Source organism: Barbus barbus, assembly GCF_936440315.1.
Source record: "Barbus barbus genome assembly, chromosome: 3".
In the NCBI taxonomy this organism is placed as follows: Eukaryota; Metazoa; Chordata; class Actinopteri; order Cypriniformes; family Cyprinidae; genus Barbus; species Barbus barbus.
In genome coordinates this window covers 11,341,821-11,349,429 of record NC_136731.1, presented here as the reverse complement: position 1 = coordinate 11,349,429, position 7,609 = coordinate 11,341,821, and positions in this window count along the sequence as shown.

The following is a 7,609-nucleotide window of genomic DNA, read 5'->3' as shown; positions in this document are numbered from 1 at the left end:
GAAACTTATTGGCAAGGAGGAATGTAGCCATCACAGTCAGGGAGAAGGCTTACGGTTAAAGGATTTTTTTTTCCCGCAAATTGTTTATTGACTTAATAGCAGTTTGCTGTGCGATCGGGTGTCGGGTCTGTGTCTTCCCAGCCGGGTTCAGGTCCAACTTTTGAGTAATGGTCGGGTCCGCGTTGGGTCCGGGTAGTACATTAAAGACATTTCTCGGGTCTGCACGGGTTCAGGTCCCACTTTCAAATAAAATACGGGTCGGTTCTATGCAGCACATTTACGGGTCTCTTTGGGTTCGGGTATGAATTTTTGGACCCGTGAAGACCTCTACTCTATGGCAGAATTACAGAACCACATACTGGTTTGTCATGAATGCTAAGGTTGTGACAGAGAAAATTTTCCCACCAGTTAATCGATGTGTGTCAACACCGTGGTGGTGGGGTCGTTTCAGTTTTCCCTCTTTTCCTTGCTTTCCTTCGGTTTTAAATAGTTTGTAAGCTCTGTGGGTGTTTTACTTTCACTTTCAAATTAGCGGCAATTTGCCCTCAAGCAGTTGTTTGTTTTTAGTTTGCTTGAGTTTTCCCTCTTTCCCTCTGCTTTTAAATAGCTTGTAAAAGCACTGTGCGCCTTTTACTTTTAAATTTGCGGCAATTTGGCATCAAGCAGTTGTTTGTTTTTAGTTCATTTGAGTTTTCCCACTTTCCCTCACTTTCCTTTGATTAAATGACTTGTAAAAGCACCATGCATATTTTACTTTCACTTTTAAATTAGCGGCAATTCGGCATCCATTGTTTGAATTCAATTCAAGCAACAACCAAATACAACATAAAACTCTTTTAACACAGCCTCTATAATGTCCTCCACCTTTGCATCTCTAAGATCCATCAAGTTCACAATTACTTTTGGGTTTTCTTTTCCTTATACATACAATTCGATTCCTTTTCTTGTTGTGTTGGGCTTGTATACATCACGCAAGACTCAGAAAAGACTTGTTTGTAATTCCTTCCTTTGCTTTACCACCGATCTTGTTGATATTTTTCCGAAATCCATCATCTTTTGCCATTTGTTATCCATGTTTTTCCTTTTCTGTTACTCTTGCCATGACCTTATCCGTTGCCGTTAATCCATCCATTTTTGACATCTCAAGAAAAAAAAGGCTCCCCCAAGCGGCATTAACTCTGTGGTAACCCAGGGTGGTATGGCCGTAAGCGAGGGCTGCTGCCAAGAGTGGGCTTTTTAAAGATCAGCCACCATAAAGGCCAGTGTATTAGATCAGTAGTGAAGAAAACCCAAAAGCTTACAGCACCTGGTATTCCCAGGCGGTCTCCCATCCAAGTACTAACCAGGCCCGACCCTGCTTAGCTTCCGAGATCTGGCGCACTTTTTTTTTTATTTTTTATTTTTTATTTATTATCAAAAAATAATTCAATACAATTCAAACCACAGCAGAATATTACAGCCTTCAAAAATATGACATAAATACAAGGCCGTCAATCACTGTATCCCATTACATACATCAGAACAACATTTATTCAGGCAAATCTATTCTCAATCCCTCTCGAGTATACGTAATGTAAGGATTATTATACATAAAAATCTTACAAAATACAGCCTCATTCTCTTCCATTTTAAAATATTCATCAACAGTTCTAAAATATTGTTCCAATTTTCTTTTGTACATTTTCCAGACATCAATGTTTGCACGCTTGTTTTTCACAATGTTTCTCCTTTCCCAAATTGCCTTTCTTGCAACAGATAAAAACAGATTTACAAGCTTTGTTTTACTTCCATTAAAACCAAATAAAAATATTTTACACCATTCTGACTCCTCCTCAATTTCCTCTGTTCTACTTGTCATCATCCGTTTCATCATTTCTTTTAACTTTCCCATAAAGTTGTTTAATTTAACACATTTTAAAAACAAGTGCATAATACTTTCATTTTCTAGTTCACATACTTTACATAGTGCGTTATCACTACTGCCAATTTGTGCCAATTTTGTTTCAGTAAAAATTACATTGTGTCTGATAAAATAGTCCAAAGATTCAAGGTTTACGTCTAAATATTTCCACTTTAAATTTTTCCATATTCCCTCCTCATCTATTTCCACAAAGATTTTTTTCCAAAATTGTTCCGCAACTGGTCTTTTACACACTTTATTTCTAAAGCATATGTAGAAATTTTTCAGAACACATTCTTGAAAGTCTTTCTCTTTTCCCTTTAAAAGCACTTTCACATTATCATTTCTTTCATCCTTTTTTTCAATTTTCTCAATCCATTCTTTAGGTATTGCCCTTTTCACTATTCCAAATTGTTTCTCTAAAGTTTCTCTTTTAATATCCTCCCCAATCTCATCCACAGCGTCCACAATTACTTTGCTTGGTAAAAAACCCTCTTTAATCTCGTATAAAACATCCTTAACTTGTCGTACACCTGCTTCCAACCAATATTTAAAATATACTTCTTTCTCTTGTGTTAAAATGTTAGCATTTAAAAACAAAGGTTGATTCAATAACATTTTTCTTCCTTCAGGTTTAAAATCGATAAAATTTAAAAACTCTGTCCATGCTTGTAAAACTTCTCTATAAAAATCATGAATCCCAGTCATCATGCTTTGCTTCAGTTTCATCCATAAGATATCATCATTCATATTAAAACCCCCACATTTGTTAAGAAAAAACCTCATTACATGCTTCCATTCTGCTATAAAATCCTTGTTTAAATACTTTTTCACCACTTTGACTCTCATACTTTTCTTTCTTGTCTCTGGGTCTATCAATCCCATACCCCCGTCATCCGTTGACCCTATTAAAACATTGTACCCAATTCTTGGTGGTTTCCCTTTCCAAATAAAATTCAAAACACATTGTTTTACTCTTTGCGCTTGCCATCGATCCATAGGGATAACACCCAACACATACCACATTTTGGACAGCATCAACGTATTTACGATTAGTACCTTTCCTTTCAGATTTACTCTCCTCTGTTTCCACCATTCCAACCTCCTTTCCATTCCTCCAATTATTTTGTCCCACATGATCTCCTTAACTCTTTTTTCATTTTCTCCAAATGTTATCCCTAGAATCTTTATTTCTTGCTGGTCTTTGAAGTTAAAAACATCAGGTAACATACATGCATTCTCTATTCTCATGACCACAGTTTTTTCCATATTTACTTTAGCACCTGATCCCTTACAATATCTTTGAATAAGTTTAATTGCATTTTCCACACTTTTAATGTCTTTTAAAATCAATGTAGTATCGTCTGCATACTGGTAAATTTTCTGTTCTTCTTCCACTTCCCCAATTTTAATTCCATTTATTTCTTTATCTTTTATTATAGCTAAGCCCAGAGCTTCAGTCACTAGACTGTACAGTTGCGCAGAAAGTGGACATCCCTGTTTTATAGACCTTGTTACATTAAAACATTCTGTGATAAAACCATTACATTTGATACGACTAGTAGTTCCATTATACAAACACTTAATCCATTTTAAAAACCTATCCCCAAAACCAACCTTCTTTAAAACCCCAAATAAAAAATTGTGTTCAACTCTGTCAAAAGCTTTCTCAAAATCCACACTTATTACATATCCCTCTTTTCCCTCTTCTTTCATATACTGTATTACATCTCTTATACTGCTGGTTATGTCTGTGATGTCTTTCCCTTTCACTCCATATGCCTGACTTGTTTTAATAATACTCGGTAAAACCTTTTTGAGTCTATTTGCTAAAACCTTGGCTAAAACCTTGAAATCTGAGTTAAGCATTGTTATGGGTCTAAAATTCCTCAAATCATTTTTCTCACCCTTTTTCTTATATATTAATTTAACTAAACCAACTCTCATTAAATGTGTTGCTTCTTTCTTTTTAAAAATCTCCTCAAAAATTTCCTTTAAAATTGGTGCTAAAACATCTTTAAAAACTTTATAAAATTCAGATACAAGTCCATCTAAACCTGGACTTTTCCCATTATTTAACTGCATTATAGCTTCCTTAATTTCTTCTATTTGCAATTCTTCCTCACACATATTTTTATCATCTTCTGTTACCCTTCCTTCAATCTGGTCAAATAAAAATTGTTCTTCTTTTCCATTTATTTCCCCTTTTTTGAAAAGGCCTTCATAAAAGTTCCTAACTTCCTTCAAAATGTCCTGTGTTTCTTTTATTACCTCTCTATTTTCTTTTTTTAATTCTCTTATAATTTCTCCATTAGCCTTACTTTTTTCTAAATTAAAAAAGAACTTTGTACATTTTTCTCCATCTACGATAAATCTTGCTCTGCTTCTGACCATTGCACCTCTACATTTAGTTTCCTCTATGTTTCGTAATTCCTCCTCCAAAATCTGTATTCTCTCTACATCTACCTTTTCTTGATTTAATCTGTCATTTAATTATTTTCTTATCTCCGCTTCTTTATATGTTTTTGCCTTTTGTATTGCTTTACTAATTTTAATAGTATACTTTTTAATTGCATATTTTGTATTATCCCACCATATTCGTTTATATTCCTGATACATGTCATTGTGTTTTTCAGCATTTATTATATCCACTATTGCTCTCCTATAAGATTCTTTTTTAAGAATTTCTGTATTCATAATCCATATCCCTTTTCCTCTTTCGGTTTCATTAAAATCAATCTTCACAAATAAAAACTTGTGGTCACTCATCGCTGTTTCTTTATAGTAAACACTCTGTATAGAATCACCCAGTTTTCTCTTACATAACATAAAATCAATTCTACTTTGCTTTAAAATACCATCTACTAATTGTCTTCTTGAATACTCTCTTACTCCTTCATTCCTTGCTCTCCATATATCTACTACTTCATGCTCAGCCATTAATTTCTCCAACTCTTTTCTCCCACTATCATTCTTAAAGACCATTCCATTCGCTAAATCAATTCTATTAAAAACAGTGTTAAAATCACCAATTAAAATAGTTTCTCCCCATAAATTCATTAGCCCTTTTATCCTGTTAAAGAAATCTTTCTTTTCTTTTTCTGCTCCTGGAGCATGAATATTACATAAAGTCATATTCTTTTCTTTAATTCTTATGGCTAAACATTTCCCCTCTTTGTCGTTATATACTTCTTCAACATCATTTCTCATATCTTTTTTGACTAAAATAGCAACTCCTCTTCCCATCCTTCCATCTCCATTATTATAAAATATATGCCCTGCCCATTTCCTTTTAAAATCATCCATTATACCATCATTCCAGTTTGTCTCTTGTAAAAATATTAAATTTTGTTTTTTACACAGCTCCTTAACCTTTTCAAATTTCCAAACATTCAACAAGCCTCTTACATTCAAAGTAACACAATTAAAAACCATTAAAATAATAAATAAAATTAAAATTAAGTACTTAAAACACATTATTCACTTTCCCCTCCTTCCAAACTCCTTAACACATTATACATATTAGCTTTAGTCTTTTTCCTAACATTGTCCAAATTTGGCTTTACCTTCAGTGTTCTTCTTCTTATATGCCCTTTTATACCACTGTCCATCTTGTCCATCTTTGCTTCTTCTTCACACTCCATTTGTTTGTTTTGCTCCAATTTTCCTTGTCCATCTCCCTCCATATCTGAAAGTTCCATCTCCATCATTTGATTTCCCCCCTCCTTCTTTTCTCCGTCCTCATTAAAATCCTCAGCTTTTTGTCCATTTCTCATTATATGCTCCATTTCTCCTTGTTGTAGTCTTTGTTCCTCCTGTGCTCCATCCAGTTGTGCATCATCCTCATCATTTCCTTCTTGCACCTGTCCGTCCACCCGTTGTTCCTTTCCTCCTTCCTCCCCCTCCATCCAACATTCGCATTTATCTAAAATCTCTTCACACTCCGGACACCTGACAGCACTGCACTCTCTTTCAATCTTTCAACATGTGATCCGGGCTCATGCACAGCCTACAAGTTTTCACTTGCTGACTGTGCATCACCCGGAAATGCTGTACCCCTTCGGCTGTCTCCAGCCTAGTACTATATGGTAGTGACGCCACCTCTTTAGGGAACCTCACTCTTAGGAACCTGGTTCCATCCTCTATATCTGTGCCCGGGTAACATCTCCTTTTTATTTTTGTAATGGGCTCAACACCCCATCCTTCCAATTTTTCTATAATTTTACTATTTTCTAGGTAGACAGGCAGGTGCAAGAAGGAAACAACATGGTCTCTGCTATGTAAATTTTTCACTTCACAATCAATTCCTTTTATCTTCAGTCCCTCCAACAGTTTTTCACACTCCTCCTCCTTTTCCATTGTTAGTTCATACTCCCTCCCTTGTCGTGGTCTTAATGCCAAAATTTTCCCATGTCCACATTGTTCTGTTACTGCCTTGATGACATCCTCCGCCCTCACATTGTTCACATTTTCAACATTTACAATTAACGTAGCCTCTTTCAAATATTTCCTTTCAAAAGCCTTATTCCTTACATTTTCGTTTCCCGCTCGTTGTCGTATATCCAGTCCGTTGCCATTAATCTTACGTCTTCCTCCTGCCATTCCATTGTCCATCACCTTGTCTGTTGCTCCTGCCAGTCCATTGTCATATGCCGTGCTTGTTTCTCCTCCTAATCCATTATCAATTGCCTTTCGCCATCCTCCTGCCAGTCCATTATTCTTATCCTCTCGAGTTTCTCCCAACGTAGCCAAGTTTGTTACCATGCATCCGTCCGCCATTTTTTACACAAACAACCCAAAAAAACGAGTACTAAAATAAACCAAACAAACTGTTCCTCCCAAACAGCATATGCTGTTGGGAGGAATAAACTACACAAATAAACAAAAAACTATACAAAAAATACTAATATTTTAACAAATAAAACGAAGCTAAACACAAAAAGTGGGAGAGCCTTTCCCTCCCAACTACTGCCAACTCACTTCCTGGTTGCTCTCTATCGCCCTCAGGGTGGTATGGCCGTAAGCGAGGGTTGCTGCCAAGAGTGGGCTTTTTAAAGATCAGCCATTATCTCAGCCATCATAAAGGCCAGTGTATTAGATCAGAAGTGAAGAAAACCCAAAAGCTTAAAGCACCTGGTATTCCCAGGCGGTCTCCCATCCAAGTACTAACCAGGCCCAACCCGGCTTAGCTTCCGAGATCAGACGAGATCGGGCGCACCCAGGGTGGTATGGCCGTAAGCGAGGGTTGCTGCCAAGAGTGGGCTTTTTAAAGATCAACCACCATAAAGTATTAGATCAGAAGTGAAGAAAACCCAAATGCTTACAGCACCTGGTATTCCCAGGCGGTCTCCCATCCAAGTACTAACCAGGCCCGACCCTGCTTAGCTTCCGAGATCAGACGAGATCAGGCGCACCCAGGGTGGTATGGCCTTAAGCGAGGGTTGCTGCCAAGAGTGGGCTTTTTAAAGATCAGCCACCATCTCAGCCATCATAAAGGCCAGTGTATTAGATCAGAAGTGATGAAAACCCAAAAGCTTACAGCACCTGGTATTCCCAGGCGGTCTCCCATCCAAGTACTAACCAGGCCCGACCCTGCTTAGCTTCCGAGATCAGACGAGATCTGGCGCACCCAGGGTGGTATGGCCGTAAGCGAGGGTTGCTGCCAAGAGTGGGCTTTTTAAAGATCAGCCACCATCTCAGCCATCATAA